The sequence below is a fragment of the Rhinolophus sinicus genome, chromosome 14 (assembly GCF_057876585.1).
Source record: "Rhinolophus sinicus isolate RSI-liver-muscle chromosome 14, RSI-T2T, whole genome shotgun sequence".
NCBI lineage: Eukaryota > Metazoa > Chordata > Mammalia > Chiroptera > Rhinolophidae > Rhinolophus > Rhinolophus sinicus.
The window spans coordinates 74,235,486-74,250,694 of record NC_142514.1 but is presented as its reverse complement, the minus strand read 5'-3'; the positions used below and the strand labels follow the sequence as shown (position 1 = coordinate 74,250,694).

Below are 15,209 nucleotides of genomic sequence, written 5' to 3'. Positions count from 1 at the left end.
ATTGAATGGATTTATGACTCTTCAGCCACATGAAGTCTTTTAGATGGTGCATTTCAGATAGCATTGAGATCAGTTGTGGATATAATAGAAAACCCAATGATAGTGGCTTAAAGGAATAGGGATGGATTTTTCTTATTACTGTGTTTCACTAAAAATAAGACCTAGCTGGACCACCAGCTCTAATGCATCTTTTGGAGCAAAAATTAATATAAGACCCAGTCTCATTTTACTATAATATAAGACCATGTCTTACATAATAATAATAATATAACATAATATATTATGATATAATATAAGACTGGGTCTTATATTAATTTTTGCTCCAAAAGATGCATTAGAGCTGATGGTCCAGCTAGGTCTTATTTTCGGGAAAACACGGTAAAAGTTTGGAGGTTAATGGTTGCTGGCAATGGTTCAAGACTTCAAAAATGTAAGACCAATGTCTTTGTGATTCTCTTGGCCTTTCCCCTCATGGTTCCAAGATGGCTACCATAGCTCCAGGCATGACATCTGCATTTACGACAAAAAGAAGGAAAAGTGGTATCGTCATGTTTTATATTTGTCATGTTTTATTAGGAAAACAAAAGCTTATACAGAGCCCAGCTCCATCACCAACCCCAGCAGATATTCACCCCCTGAACATTAACCTGAATTTTCACATTATCACATCTACTTACAAAGGAAGCTGGAAAAGTGAATAGTTAATTTTCCTAGCTTCTATAGTGGAGCCAGGAAGGGAAAACGTGATTAGGAATGGGTGTTGGAGCTATCAATCTATATTTATCCGCCACAGGAAGACCAATCAATTATTTTTCATTTATTATTTAGAAGACAAAAGAAGTTTCAGTTGGATACAGGGAAGAAAAACTTTTAATTAAATGTTTTGGGGTTAATAAGATTATATACGTTTAAAGTATACAATATTATAATACATTCTCTGTGTATTACATTGTGTGCTCACCGTCCAAAGTCTAGTCTCCCCCATCACCATATATTTGACTCCCTTTACCCTCTTCAACCTCCCCCCATCTCCCTAACCCTCTGGTAACTTCATACTGTTGTCTGTGTCAATGAGTTAAAAAAAAAACCAAAAAACTTTTAACCCTCCAGTCAGGCTACTGAGGCAGACAGTGATGCCTCTATCCTTGAAGATCTTCAAGTTGAGAAATATTCAATATTATATGTCTTAGAATATTTAGACATTCAGTTGCCTGAAGTGCATCAGGTGATTTGATTAGGCCTATGATTATTTGATTCACTATTTCAAACCTATAACTTCCATACCTGTCACAGCACTGTGCAATACAGCGCAAGACAAGATGGTTATCCCCTCTGATCCCCTCTTCGTCGGTCCTTCTGCCCCTCTATCTACTTCATTGGAAAATTTCCCAACAGCACTTTTCTTTTAAAGGTTCTAAGGGTAATGCTGTTGCTCTTATTCAAAACTAGCTTCAGGTGTGTCAAGAAAAAAAGAAAAAAAGAACAGGATAACCAAGGTATAAGTAAAAGATCTGGAAATCAAGATGTGTTTAATTTACCAAAATGCATTTGGATAAAGTTAAAAATTGATCCAAGGCCCCTATTAGGTAGATGGGAAGTAATTACTTGAATATGATGTGGGCTTTTTACAGCAGAGTCACAAAGCTTCCCTAGACATAATATTATACAAGATTATGTGTTATGCTGACTTCTAAAGTAAACGCATTTGTAAATCACTTGGCAAACGTGTGGAGAGCCCAGGGTTTATTTCTGCTTCATATTGCACTGTAGTCTTGGCTGCACCAGGTTCCGTAATGGCAGCAGCTAACCTTTTCCAGACAATCCTTCATGCCCTGGAGCAGAGCAGACAATATGCCATTGTGAACTTACACAAGATTTGCAAATGTGATGCAATTTAGATGTACCAGTGGCCTGAACTTCACAAACCCACCAAAGATTCTGGCTAGCCAATACTTGTCAGCTAGAAAGCATGAGGAAACTTGGGGTAAAGTCCCTTTACTTAACCATGTTTGAAGATGATATAAAAGACACTTTCTCCCTCTGTGGTCTTTTAAATGTGACCGGAATGAGAATTGGGATTGGTTTCACAATAACCAAACAAATCATCTCTTTCATACACATTTATTTTCATTACAGGACTAGATGAGCTTAGGGAAACTTATTAGCTCCTAGTGTTTCTGTAGAGTTTTGAGAGCTGAAAGCTCTTGTTTTCACCACGCACCAGGCTCTTTGAAAGTTAGAGTTATGTCTATGCAAGTTATCTCAAATTCATTTCACCCATTCAACAGATTTTTACTGAGTATCTTTTCATAAGCTGGTGTTCTAAGTGTTAGAGGTATTTCCTATTGTGAACTCACACAAAATTACAAAGTAGTTGTTATTATCTACATTGTAAAAGTTAAGAAACTAAGGTCCAAAGAAAGGAAAAAAAAAAAAAAAAAAACAACTCTCAAGGCCACACAGCCAGTCCTTGGCAAAGCTGAGTGGAAAGCCTGGTCTGTTTCACTCCATGTTCAAGGCTTTTTACGCAATATCTTGCTGCCTTCCTACTATCAACTGTCCTTAGCATAAAGGCCCATCATTGTAAATGTATGAAATCTTTTTTGAGACTGCAATTCATGATCATTTATAGTTATTCTGCCAAAATAGTTAATGTTCATGGTATAAGAATTGAAAGGGGACTCTGCCTTCGTTAACTGGTGTAAAAGTTCACTCTGTCCTCTCCTCCCCAAAACTTGATTTCAGAAGACTTTAAGTTGTAAGTAATGATAACCCATGCTTCCACTAACTGTCCCACAGGCTCGCCTGAGGCTGAGAGTTAGATGGGTCCTGGTAGGAATATCCTCAGAGGGGTGAGGAAAGAACCCTAAGTCTGCAGTTAGGAACTGAGTTTCTGATCTGCTTGCTCACCATCTGCATTTAAGTTGTTTAAATTCTGCATGCTTCAAGTTCAGGGGTGTGAGGAACAAATGAGATAACATATATGAGAGGAGTTTGAAATTGGAAAAATAATATACAAAGGATGACCATTATCTAGCTTGCAAAGCAGAAGGGATTGAAAATGAAAGGCAGCATGAAAGAACACTTCAGCTCAATTCTACAAAATTTCTAATAAAGCATTATTTAATTAGAGACTCCAGGGAGAGATAATGAAATTACACATTGTCTGTCATAGCCCCTTTCTTACTGGTATCTGGGGCATGAAATTCTGAAGAGCGTTCATTCTTCTTGAGCATACGTACAACTGTGGTCGAGAATGGATCCATCTTGCCTCACCAATCTTCTAAAAGCCAAGTATGACAGTGTAGCAGAGAAAGATATCTAATGCGCCATCAATCACAGCTGCTGAATGGGAAGGTCGTCATGGATCAGAGGACAGTGAAGGGCAGCTAGCCAGTTTCCATTTGGTTGGTAAAGCCTGAATGGCCTCCATGCACCGTGGGCAAGAATCACAGAGGCAGGTTTTAAAGTGTCCTGAGGCCCAGACAGGAAGGAAAGGGCACCAGAATGATTGGTGTTGGCTTAAAGACCTCTGTCAAATGATGGTAAGAAGTCTCTGATTCAGCTCTCCAACCCAGAGGCAGGGTACATCACCCTGGCCCATTCTTTCACCTCCCCAAATCACCGCTCCATAACCCCAGTCTTCTTTATTCCTTACCCTCTTCAGCCTACTCCACGTTTCCAATGAGCTCGTTGGTCTCCAGATTTTCCACTGCCGTTTCTTAATTTTCGTATTACTCCTACTTAGAGAGATCAGCTGTTAGTCAAAAGCACACATGGTGTCTTCTAGAGACGGCTTTAGAAAGATGGAGCTGTGAAATGCAGAAAAGGTGCTGGCAGGAGGGGAGTTAGAGGAACTGGACTTCCGCTCTCATGTACGATGACATCTTGGGAAAGGCTTTTTACTTCGCTGAGCCTCACTGTCCACATCTGTAAAAGTGGGAATTATCCTCGCTTGCTTGTTCCACACAAATCAAATGTTTGAAAATGCGTGAAAACATTCTACAAATGCCAACAGTCCCGTTCTTCCCCCAGTGATCCTATGACAAAGGCAGTCATTCAGCTAATGATCATTGCGTGTTTTTGATGGGCCACACTGGGTTGGGCCCTAGAGAAACAACAATAAATCTGGCATTTTCCCTGAGCTCAGGGAGCTCACCTGGGGATGGGATTCAGCAGCACTAATTAAAATAGACTCCGCTAAGTCTCATAAGTGAACATCAGAAAGGTGCCCAGCTCAGACTGAAGGGTTTTACAAGGAGAGAGATAACAGAAGGACTAAATCTGGAAGGATGATAGGTGAATTCTCTAGAAGGAGGGGGCAAAGGTCATTTCAGGGTACAAAGACAAGGAAAAAGAGAGTGAGAAAAGGTTAGAGTATAACAAGTATTTCAATATAGCTGGGGCCTAAAGTGAAGGGAGCAGGGAAAGATGACCCTGGAAAGTCGGGAAGGAGGCATGCCCTAGGTGGCATGCTGCACGCTCGTTATAGTTACGCAGTACTCATGAAGTGCCAGGTACTTTTCTAACACATCACATGAGTGATACTTTTAATTCTCCTGACAACCCATGAAATCAGTCCTAGTATTACCCACTGCTTATGGAAATGGAAATTGAAGCTCAGGGAAGTTAAGTAACTTGCCCACGGTCATGCAAATGGAAAGTTTGCCAAGGAATTGGTTTTTACCCTGAGACGATTGAGAAGCCACTAAGAGATTTTCAGCAGGTTCTGAGGGGCCAGTTCAGATTTAGTTACATTTATTCTAGTGCCTATCTCTTTCCAGTCATTTAGATAATTTCTTGACAGTCTGCATAATTGATAAAGTATATGTCACTTTCTCATGTGGAAGTTTATGTTGTTTGCTTACATGATTAACTATCTCTTCAGTTTATCAATAAAGTAATCCAGTAATTGAAGTCTTCTGGGATGGGGTAGATTATAAATGGAAATTAATACTTAATGATCGATTATACTTAATTAAACTTGGCTAATTTTGCTTTTCCTTCTTTCTCTAAGAATCTTTTGTGAGGGTTAAACAGAAGAATTAGTGGACTTGAAAAATACAGAAACTTATAAAACAAATTATTTGAAATCCTTTTTTTTAGTAATTTCTTTTCTAAGAATGTATCCCAAGTAGATAATCAAGCATACGAAGTTACCCAGACAATAATCGTGAAGTCCACTTGACATTTGGGTAGCATATAGTCTTTCTAAACAGAATACGTCTGGTTTATCACCACCAGCTAGGTTGGTAGGAAGCTCCATCAGTTTTCTAAGTTTGAGTTTTCCTCTTCCATCCCTTGGGATTGTAGAGAATCATTGAGCTAAGGCAGTACAAGAATTTAGGAAAGGTAGTTCCTAGGAGGTTTACTCTGTAGGCTTGATGCGTATTGTAAAGGCCAGCTCCTCTGCTGATGACATCAAACCCTCTGGACCAAACTCAGTCCCAGGAATGTAGAGTAGTCCCCAAGTATCTCACCGTCCCCCTTTCAGGTTGTGCCACCTCCAGGATGCCACCACCTGCCGCCAAGTTTCCCAAGGATTTCTTTCCTCCTGAGAAATCACCACCTCATTCCCAGTCTAGGAATACCCCACCCTTCTGCTTCTAGACTGGCTCTTTCCCTCTTGACTCTAGAATGTCAAAGCCTCTAATCTTTTCCACCCTAGGACTCCCAGTTGACTCACCTCCCTGAGCACACACTTTTGAAAAGAAGGGCCTGTTGACTTGCCCATGGGACCAAGTAAAGTCCAGATGGCCATTACTCAAAGCTCCATGTGGGTCCTTGGGAGGAAAAGGAAAGAAAGACCTCTACTGTTTTATAATGAACCCACGGCCTAGAAAACAAGCCCAGTTTATTCTCAATATATGGGGTCGGACAATTAAGTTCGCAAACTCATCCTAGAAAAAGTGCTACATACCTCATTACTGAATATCACTATGGTCAACTTCGAAGTACTCCCCTTGGGAAGCTATGCACTGATGCCAGCTCCTAGTCTTCGAACCAACACTTCAAAGCAATTGTGGAACTCTTTTTCTGGAATGGCCATCAGCGCTGTCGTTGTATTACCCTTGATGTCCTGAATGTCATCAAAATGTCTTCCTTTCAATATTTCCTTTATCTTCGGGTAAAGAAAGAAGTCATTGGGGGCCAGATCAGGAGAGTAGGGAGAGTGTTCCAATACAGTTATTTGTTTACTGACTAAAAACTCCCTTACAGACAGTGTTGTGTGAGCTGGTGCATTGTCGTGATGCAAGAGCCATGAATTGTTGGCCAAAAATTCAGATTGTCTAACTTTCTCACGCAGCCTTTTCAGCATTTCCAAACAGTAAACTTGGTTAACTGTTTGTCCAGTTGGTACAAATTCATAATGAATAATCCCTCTGATATCAAAAAAGGTTAGCAACATCATTGCAACAAGTTCACGAACTTAATTGACAGACTTGTATTCTGCCACATTCAATTTTTAATGTCATTCAATTCACGTATTATAGTCTAAATCTGGAAAAACTTAACTATCTAGCTAATGGGGTTGTATATTGAAATAATATACAGCAATTAAAGGGCTCTGTTTTTAAAGATTATTTCAGTGATTTGGAAACACTCTTGATATGCTCATTTTTTAAAAGTAGGTTACAAAGAGGAATGTGCAATCTAAATCCAGGCTTTAGAATTTATTACACACACACACACAGGATTGTATCATAGACAATCAGTGTTTGTCTCAAGAGTGGTGGGATTATGATTGACATTTATTTTCCTTTTTATGCTTCTGTGCATTTTCCCAATTTCTTCCATGTATTTGCATTACTTTTGTAATGATACTCAGTGCACAGTGTAATGATGGTGTGTGTGGGGCAGGTATTGGTCCTTTTTCTGGACTCGTTAACTCACTCAAATGAAGTAGTGACTTATCTTGGCAGATTTATTGGCTGGAATAAGAAGTTAACTTGAAAAGGAAATAATAGTGTGAAAAGCAACATATAAGAAACAGAGGAAAGGACAAAAACTTAAACCTTTATCAGGACAACATACTGTTGTATTTTTTAGAAGTTCTTTTTGTTTCTTCTTTAGAGATATAATAAGTGACACAAATATATATATATATATATATATATATATATATATATATTTTTTTTTTTTTTTTTTTTTTTTTTTTGTCAAAAATGAGTTCTTGGGCAACATTTAACTTTCAGAAATAGGACTGATATTTGAATATCTGTGTTGGATGGTGGATCTTTCATTGATTCACTGTATGATTGGGAACAACGCAACAACCTCTCTGGACTTTTAAGTTCTTCCTCTTTCATTTTTACTGTGTTATTTAACAAAAGCTTCAGTAGCACCTGCTACATGCTAGCAACTTTCCTGAGTGTTTTGCAAATATTAACTAAATGAAGAAACTGCGAAACAAACAGGGGTTAAAAGCTCATCAAAGGTCACACAGACAGCATTAAAATCAGGATTCAAATCCCAGACTCTGTTATATTTGCCCCAGTGGGTTGTTGTGCTGGACTATATGACATTAACATGTCTGTCAATTTTTGTGGGCGAAACACCTGCACAGCCCCAGACACGTTCCCTCTCCCTACTTCCTATATCTCCTTTTGTCCCTAGAATTTTCTTTTGGAAACCCAATTGAGAAAATTATCACATTTATTCCAGGATTTATTTTTATGAAACAACAACTCTCCTTCCATTGGGCATTAATTTCTTAACTTCCCTGTTTTACACTCACCTATTCAGTACTGAATATTGAATTCAGTGTAGTGAAAGAGAGATCTTATGTTCGGGTAGCTCAATAAAATGGCACTGTTGGGTCCATACCCTTCAATGTGGCAATCCTAAGTGTCATCTACCTAACTCAGCTAGCCGCTGGTTTTCTGGTTAGGTCAAGTACAAACATCAGTTTACCATTTTGGTATGCCAGGAGAGAGAGACAGACAAAGAGAGAGGAACTATTTTCACTTTTTTACATATAGAATGTTCTATATGAAAATGTGAAGTGGAAACTTCACATTTTTAGAATTTACTAATTTCAAGAAAATTTTTGGAATAACAAACTCAATTAGAGAATGGGCTCGCTAGATTTTAGTGAGTAAACAGCCTTCTTCCTTGTGCACTAACAGTAAAGATTTACTTGCCCACTAATGTAACAATGACCAACCAATCACATTTTTGAAGAATTGAGATCTTCAAAAGCTAGTTCAGGTGCAGGCCTGACCCCAGCATTTGCAGGGCCTGGGCAAGAGTACAAATGGAAACCTCCATACCATATTTTTAAATACTTAAAAGGTACAAATCATGCCAATATGATGTTAAAAAATAAATTCTACTCTCTTACCCTAACAGATACACCTTCCTAAGACGAGAATTGAACTTAGGATTCTCCGTGCTCTGGTGTGTTCATTGTCAGAATGGGCAGCAGTATGGGCAGTCGCCTCTGGCTTGACTCCTTCCTCTGCCCACTCCCAGCTCTTTCTTGCATTAGAAATGGTTTCTCTCACACTTATGGATAGTCCGGCTCACTCGAGGCAGCTCCCCAGCTGCTTCCTCTGTCACCTCTCAAGCCTAGGAGTGCATACACAGTTCACCCTCAGCTGTGCAGGCCAGGAGGTACAAGGATGTGTGTGGGAATCCAGATTTCTTTCCCATTGGGAGGGTTGTGACAGGGAATGAGAGTGGAGAGGCAAAGCAGGGCCCTCAAAAGTGAGAGGCCCAAAGCAGGGGACCCCTGGCTGGGTCTGAAAGCTGTATTTCTCCAATAGATCCTCAGTCATCTGCTATGTTTGGTGGAATGGAAAGGGTTAGGAGGTGAGGCAGTAGAAAATGAATCTTCCACGATGCTACTCTTCGGCCCTCCTAGAGGAAAAGATCCTGTGCCTCTTCTTTTGTTAAAATTAAATTAAACTTAGGCTGGTAGCTATTCCACAATTTGAGTTTCCAATATAGAATTCTGAAAGAACGAGGGCAGTCTCGTTCAGAGGAAAACCTGGAGCGCTCACGCAGAAGCGCTTCATCCTTCATGGAGTTCTTTGGGCTGTTTCTGCTCCACCTTGAGCTGAACACTGAGGATATTTTTAGGCCTGAAAAAGGAGGGGCGACTTTAATGGGACATCAAGACAAGCAAATCTGAGCATAGGCAGAGAGGGTAGTCAGCCAGGATCTATTAGATCGCCCCAACTAACAGAGAGTCAGTTGAGTTCTAGGATGATGGCACCGTCTGTTGGTACAATGCTGCTGCTGCTAATAGTGACACTATCATGTAGTGAGCACCAAGTAGGTGCCAGGCACTATGTCAAATACATTATATCTAGCTAATAAAATATATAATTATGTACATTATTTATTTTATTTAATCCAGCAACCGTTGAAGAAAACCTTAAAGTGGTTCAGGAACTTGGCCTGGAGTAACAAGCTAGTTAGATGGCAACACAAATTACAATCCAGGTTTATCTTCCTACAGAGCCTAAAGTCTTAATCAGTCTGTTATAACCAATTAATGCTTTATAAAAATAGGCAAATTGGTGGAATTCCAGCTGAAGATAGACCTAGCTGGAACTATCTAAGGATATCTTTAATATCTAATAAAAGCTTTAGGCATCCTGAACTGAATGGACAAAGATGGCCTGAGGGAGAAGCCACCTAGAAGGCGATTGCCATGTGCACATGGACCAAAGACTGAGGAAAGGAGCTTTGAAAATTTCCTCACCACGTCGCAGGGTGAGGGTGGGGTGGGGTTTCAGGGCCAGGTGCATAACTTAAAAGACAGGCCTTGTGCTACTACTGGATAGACATGCAATGGACCAGGGCTAGTGACTAGATGCTGCAGTCTACAAAACTTAGCAGATTTTGGAAGTATGGAGAATGTCCTCGATCCTAGGAGCTATACCAATACAAATCTTAGAGAAGCCTGATTTAGGATTCAATTAAGAGAGGAATGGATACATCTCATCCACAAGACTGGATTCAAGAGATGAATGCATGAAAAGGTCTTGAGAGGGCAATCCTTAATTCATTTGTTTTTATTAAGACCAAGAGAAACTGAACGCTTTAAAGTTTTCATGATTCTTTAAACCCCTATCTTTGCTTCCCATAACTGTTTCTTTGAAACTGAATGTAGTAGAATGACTTGAAAAATGAAGAGATTTGTTCCCTTGCTTTGAGGAAAAAATTTAGGAGTAGGGAGGAAGTGGAAAAGAGAAAGGTGAATGGGCAAAGTAGGGGAGGCAAGGCAAGAGGCAGAGAAGAACCCAAGTAGGAGAATAGCTAGTAATTATTCAAAGACAAATGGGATAACTTTTCATGAGCCTGAAGGAGAAGGAAAGGAAAGCTTGTCCAAAAACGGGAAGAGACTTGGAAATTAATGTATGTCCTGAGACCTCCTCCATCCCAATACTGATGCTGACTTACCAGTGGTTCCCTGCTCTGTGGGTAAAGGTTTACCTGGGAGATGGGGATTGAGACTGGAAAGGACCTGTTTCTCTCTACCACAAATGGGGGATTTGTACCTTCCAATTTAAAACACAGAACATGAGGGTTTGCATCCAACCACTCATCATGTTAAAGAAATAGTGAACAACTCATAAGAAATAACAGTATGTTGCTTTTCAAAATTCTGTCTTCATCATCTATAAATTTTACTTAAAGGAAAGCACTAAACAAATATTGAAGTTAAACACTTCAGCAGGCATATCCTTAGGGGTAAAATGTATTTGATGTCAACAATACTTTGAAATGCATCAAAATACTAAGATTGATTAATGGATGAACAGAGGGGTGGATAGTTGGGTATAGCATATATGATCAAGCAAGGACAGTAAAATATTATTTATAAGATCTAAGTGATTCTTAATGGGTGTTCACAACTTTGCAGTTTTTCTGTTTGTTTGCAAATTTTTAGAATAAAATGTTGGAGAGATTCTCTTACTAGAGAGAAGACGCTCTTTTAAAAGACAGTACACAGACACAAGATTTTCAACCTTTTTTTATCATGCCATTTTAAAAAGCTCACCGAATAACAAGAGTGCTTTATCTTTACCTGTTTCTTTTGTGTCACCTGGCAGCCTAGTATACTGGTACGTGATAAAGGCATGTTTCATTACTATACACTTAAATCTTAGGGGAAATATATACTATGCTATTGTTCTTGTTACATGTTAGAGAAATCCCATATCAACTATGAATATTCCATTTGACTATATGTGAATGCATCTATTCACCACAGTATCTGTTTCCTAGTTAACAGATACTAAGTAGAGATTAATATATATTGTCCCTGAAGAGTTTTTTTGTTATGTTGGTTGGTTTTTTTCCCCTCTAAGTTGGACCTTAATAATGAGATGTAATCTAAAATAATGTCCAGAAAAGACTGCAATTATCAAGTGATAAAATGTACGCATTTTATCTTAAAGCACAAAGCATTCTTATGGATTCTATGAGTGTGGTTCTGGGTATTTAAATTTTAAAATCACTCCTTGTAACTGCAGCTGATGCTCTGCAGTGACTGGGAGTTCAGAACAAGGAGGGAGGACATAATTTTTTCCCTATCTTTCTCATGTCCACCAACAAAACAAAACAAAACAAACAAGCTACAAAGTAGTGTTGAACCATGATTGTCTGAGATTCACCCAAATTAACCCCTAATAGTATATTTTTGACAGTTGATTATTTTTTTCAAATTACCTGCAATTGTGGTTATCCTTGTCGTCTTTGGTACCTATGCTATGCTGATTAGAGCATTCTAAGATATATCCATAAATAGTGGTAATAGTTATCAATAATAGATTAAAAGTTATCTAATAAACTTATTTTAAAATATTATGTTTGTTTACACTTAATTACTTAAATAGAGTTTGAAAAGAAAATTTAGTTTCAGGGAACTAGTGGAGTTCAAGATTTTTAAGTTAGCAGCATCTATATGATGAATATTTTCTTTTTTGTAGCAAAACAGGTGAATTTCAATATCAGTAAGCACTAGCAAATGATAAGTCTTAGTGGCACTTACAGTCTAAAGAAATGAAACAAACCCCTGATTTTCTAAGAATATAAAGTATAAATGCTTGAATCATAAAAGCTATCAGTTTCAAATTTGCTATTTTTATCAAGTGAATACAATGGATTTGAGTCCCAAAAAAGTATAACAAACATCTGATTTTCAATGATTCTTCGATATTTTTAGGATACCTGTATTACTTAAATATCAGACATGTAAACCAGTTTGCTCAATCAATGATTAATTACCCTGCTCAGACTTTGACTACTGAAGAGCTTTAAAATGCCAGAAATTAAAAGCCCTTTGCAGAATATCCAGGCTATGTTTCTGTTGTTGTTGTTGTTGTTTTGTTTGTTTGTTAATAAAAAAGAAAAGACTGTCACATAGGCAATGTGGATATGTGAAAAGCCCTCTGTCATCAACAGCCACGCCACTTTCTGGAAAGGTAAGAATAATAGTATTAGAAATGTGGGCTATCTAAAGAAAACAATATGGTAACATAATGGGCATTTAGTGAATTGCTTACTATTTTTAAACAAACTATTTACTAAGTAAAACTGTTTTCCTCTTTCCTTTGAAAAGCATTAAAACCTTGAATGCATTTAGATAAAGTGAACAAAAAACTATAGTTAAATCACTTTTTAAAAACGACGCATTTTCATTTGTATTTTTAAAACAGCACAGAACAAAAAAATGTTAGTTAGCCTGAGGGTTGTGAGAATAAAAGTAAGTAGAAAGAAAGTATAGCACAGAAAGCATATACCCACTGAAACAAGACAATGAACATAATCAGTTATACGAATGATTAGAAATACAACTTACCTCCTCTGACAAAGGTATTTGTGGGGGTGCAGGAAGGGACAAAGCCATGATAACGGATTAAGGAGCCTATCAGACCTCAGGGTCTCAAACAAAATACTCCCAGTTTGAGACAGGTAAGTCTCAGACCTACCTTCTCCCCAAAGATTGTCATCCCTCAGAAATTCTACCTTAGAAAAAATCAAACTTCAGTCACGTGACTATTGGAACCCACATACTGTCTTCATGCTACTGAGGGTAATTCCAGAAGTCACTGTGCCTATAAATGATTACAGTCTGTTCTCCAATGAGGCTTTATGAACCATGCCACTTTTTCAGGTAGCACAATTAGCCCGAGATGAACCGTGCAGCCTGTCAAAGAAAAAGTTCTCTCTCTTTTGGTTATGCTTTTGCTAGAGAGCAGGCAGACACAAACACAACCAAAGTTGTACCAAAGCTTCATTTAATCACTCAGTCAAACATACATGCTTTTTAAATACAGGCTGCACAAGAGCTATTACTGGATGTGTCTCCTGAGCTGCTTTTCAATATGAGAAATTTTTAACACATCACACCAGGATTATAATTCCCTGAAAGGACCTCTAACCTGAAAGCAGACAGGGATTTCAAAAAAGAGACAAAGACATACACTTCATCTTGGCTGCATTTTTAAACCACTCTCCCAGAACAGACTCTTCCCTCCCTTTGGTAAACACACGCTTCTATACATTAAAATAAAGAGAGTATATAAATGAACAACACGGTGCTGTCCCGTGTCAACAAATCAGCTCCAAATCCATGACAGGCTCACCATTTTCCCAAACAGGCATTTGGGGTATAGGCTTCGGGGGGAAAAAAAAAAAAAAAAGAAACGCAAAAATGCAAACCAAATACAAGAGACACTGTAACCTAGGAGAATGTTGTTGGCTAGGCTTTCAGAGGTAAGGTCTTACATACACTGTCTCACTTTTGTTCCGGTGCGAGATAGATCCATGGGTGCCAGGCATGGTGACACACAGTGGGCATTAAAACCACACAGTCAGTCTTAGCCAATTAGGTAAATTAGAGATCATTTGATGGTATTCTATTGTTGCTATTGTAATCACAGTGATTTTCCCTGGTAATGGTGCTTTCGTGATGAAGTGCAGTTCTCACAGGATAATTGTGAAAGATACCGAAAGATTCAGGGATGCAGCATCTGGTTTGAAAAGCTCTTCAGATTCAAATTGGCATTTTACTTTATCTTGAAAATTTATTAGAGATTCAGATCATGCTGGTTTAAATGGAAAGGTGAAAGCAGGGTAATTTCAATCTATGAATTATTCAGTCTCAGCCTGGTGCAATTGCCATCCATGAACTGATGCTCTGACAGTCCCTTCGTAGACCCTCCATTACGCTTGTCATTTTTATTTCTTTATCTACGATCTGTTTCTCAGTTACCAGGCTTGTCCCTTAGGGCTCGGCTTCACAAACCAGAGTGTTTCGAATTGGCAGTAACCTAAATGTGCTGCTGTCTCAAATCGCCGTCTCCACCGGCTGTCTTTTTTTCCAAATCATTATAAACCACATCCATGATGATATCTGTTAGGCTGTTCGATCAGATGAATTAAAACACACACACACACACACACACACACACACACACACACACGGGCATCATTGCGAAGAAGAGTTATGTTCCGCTAACATCACAAGAGAAGATAAAGTGATGCTTTCTCTTTCCTTCTTTGTTGTCAGCGTGACCCATCCTAGTTGCATAGCAAGCATCACGCAGAAAGGAGCCAGTACTAAAGCAGGCTTGCCTGGCACCGTGATTTCCAACCAGAGCAGATGAAGACTGTGTGGAAGGCAGACTAATCCAGACAACTGTATACTTAGCGAGCACGATTATTTAGAGAATAAGAAGAAGCCATCGGATGACCGAAATTAGACTGCCATTCTCCCAGGCTCCACCTGCACACAGACTGCCGTCACAGCGATTCTCCACTTGATGGCTGGTCGTGTCACTGCTAGTCAACAGCTGTCCCCGTATCCAGAGAGGACTGGGATTGATTTAGGTCAGTGAGTCTGGCTTCTCCTTTAAACCGTGTTCTAACTGAGGACTGGGGATCTCCGCCAGCCCCTGTGACCAGCCTTAACTGTGAGCTGGGAGAGTCACACAGCATCAGTTCAGTGGAGTTGCCTGCACAGGCCCCGGCCAGACCAACCATGAAAGGCACTGTCTCCTTTGTCCTAGCCTTTTTCCTGCAGGTCTAGCAGCGTGGCATAAGAAGCCCCCAAACTGTTCCCACCGGTGGTGGGAAACCAGCCGCGCTCCACCAGGCAGTTTGGCCACCAGGCTCCGAGCAGTACCTGCTCTGCTGAAAATTCACGCTGCCAAGTTAGAAGCCATCGTGTACATTCAGACTGCTTCTCT

The 15,209-nt window shown here is 39.3% G+C and overlaps 1 long non-coding RNA gene across 1 annotated transcript in view; it reads right to left on the bottom strand.

Annotated features, from left to right (window-relative positions):
- Window positions 1-334: 334 nt before the first annotated feature.
- LOC148755726 (uncharacterized) overlaps window positions 335-15,209 on the bottom strand; it is a 65,324-nt gene continuing 50,449 nt past the window's right edge. The window contains exon 3 of the long non-coding RNA XR_016018675.1: window positions 335-510. This is a non-coding gene — a long non-coding RNA (uncharacterized LOC148755726). The remainder of the gene's footprint in view (window positions 511-15,209) is intronic.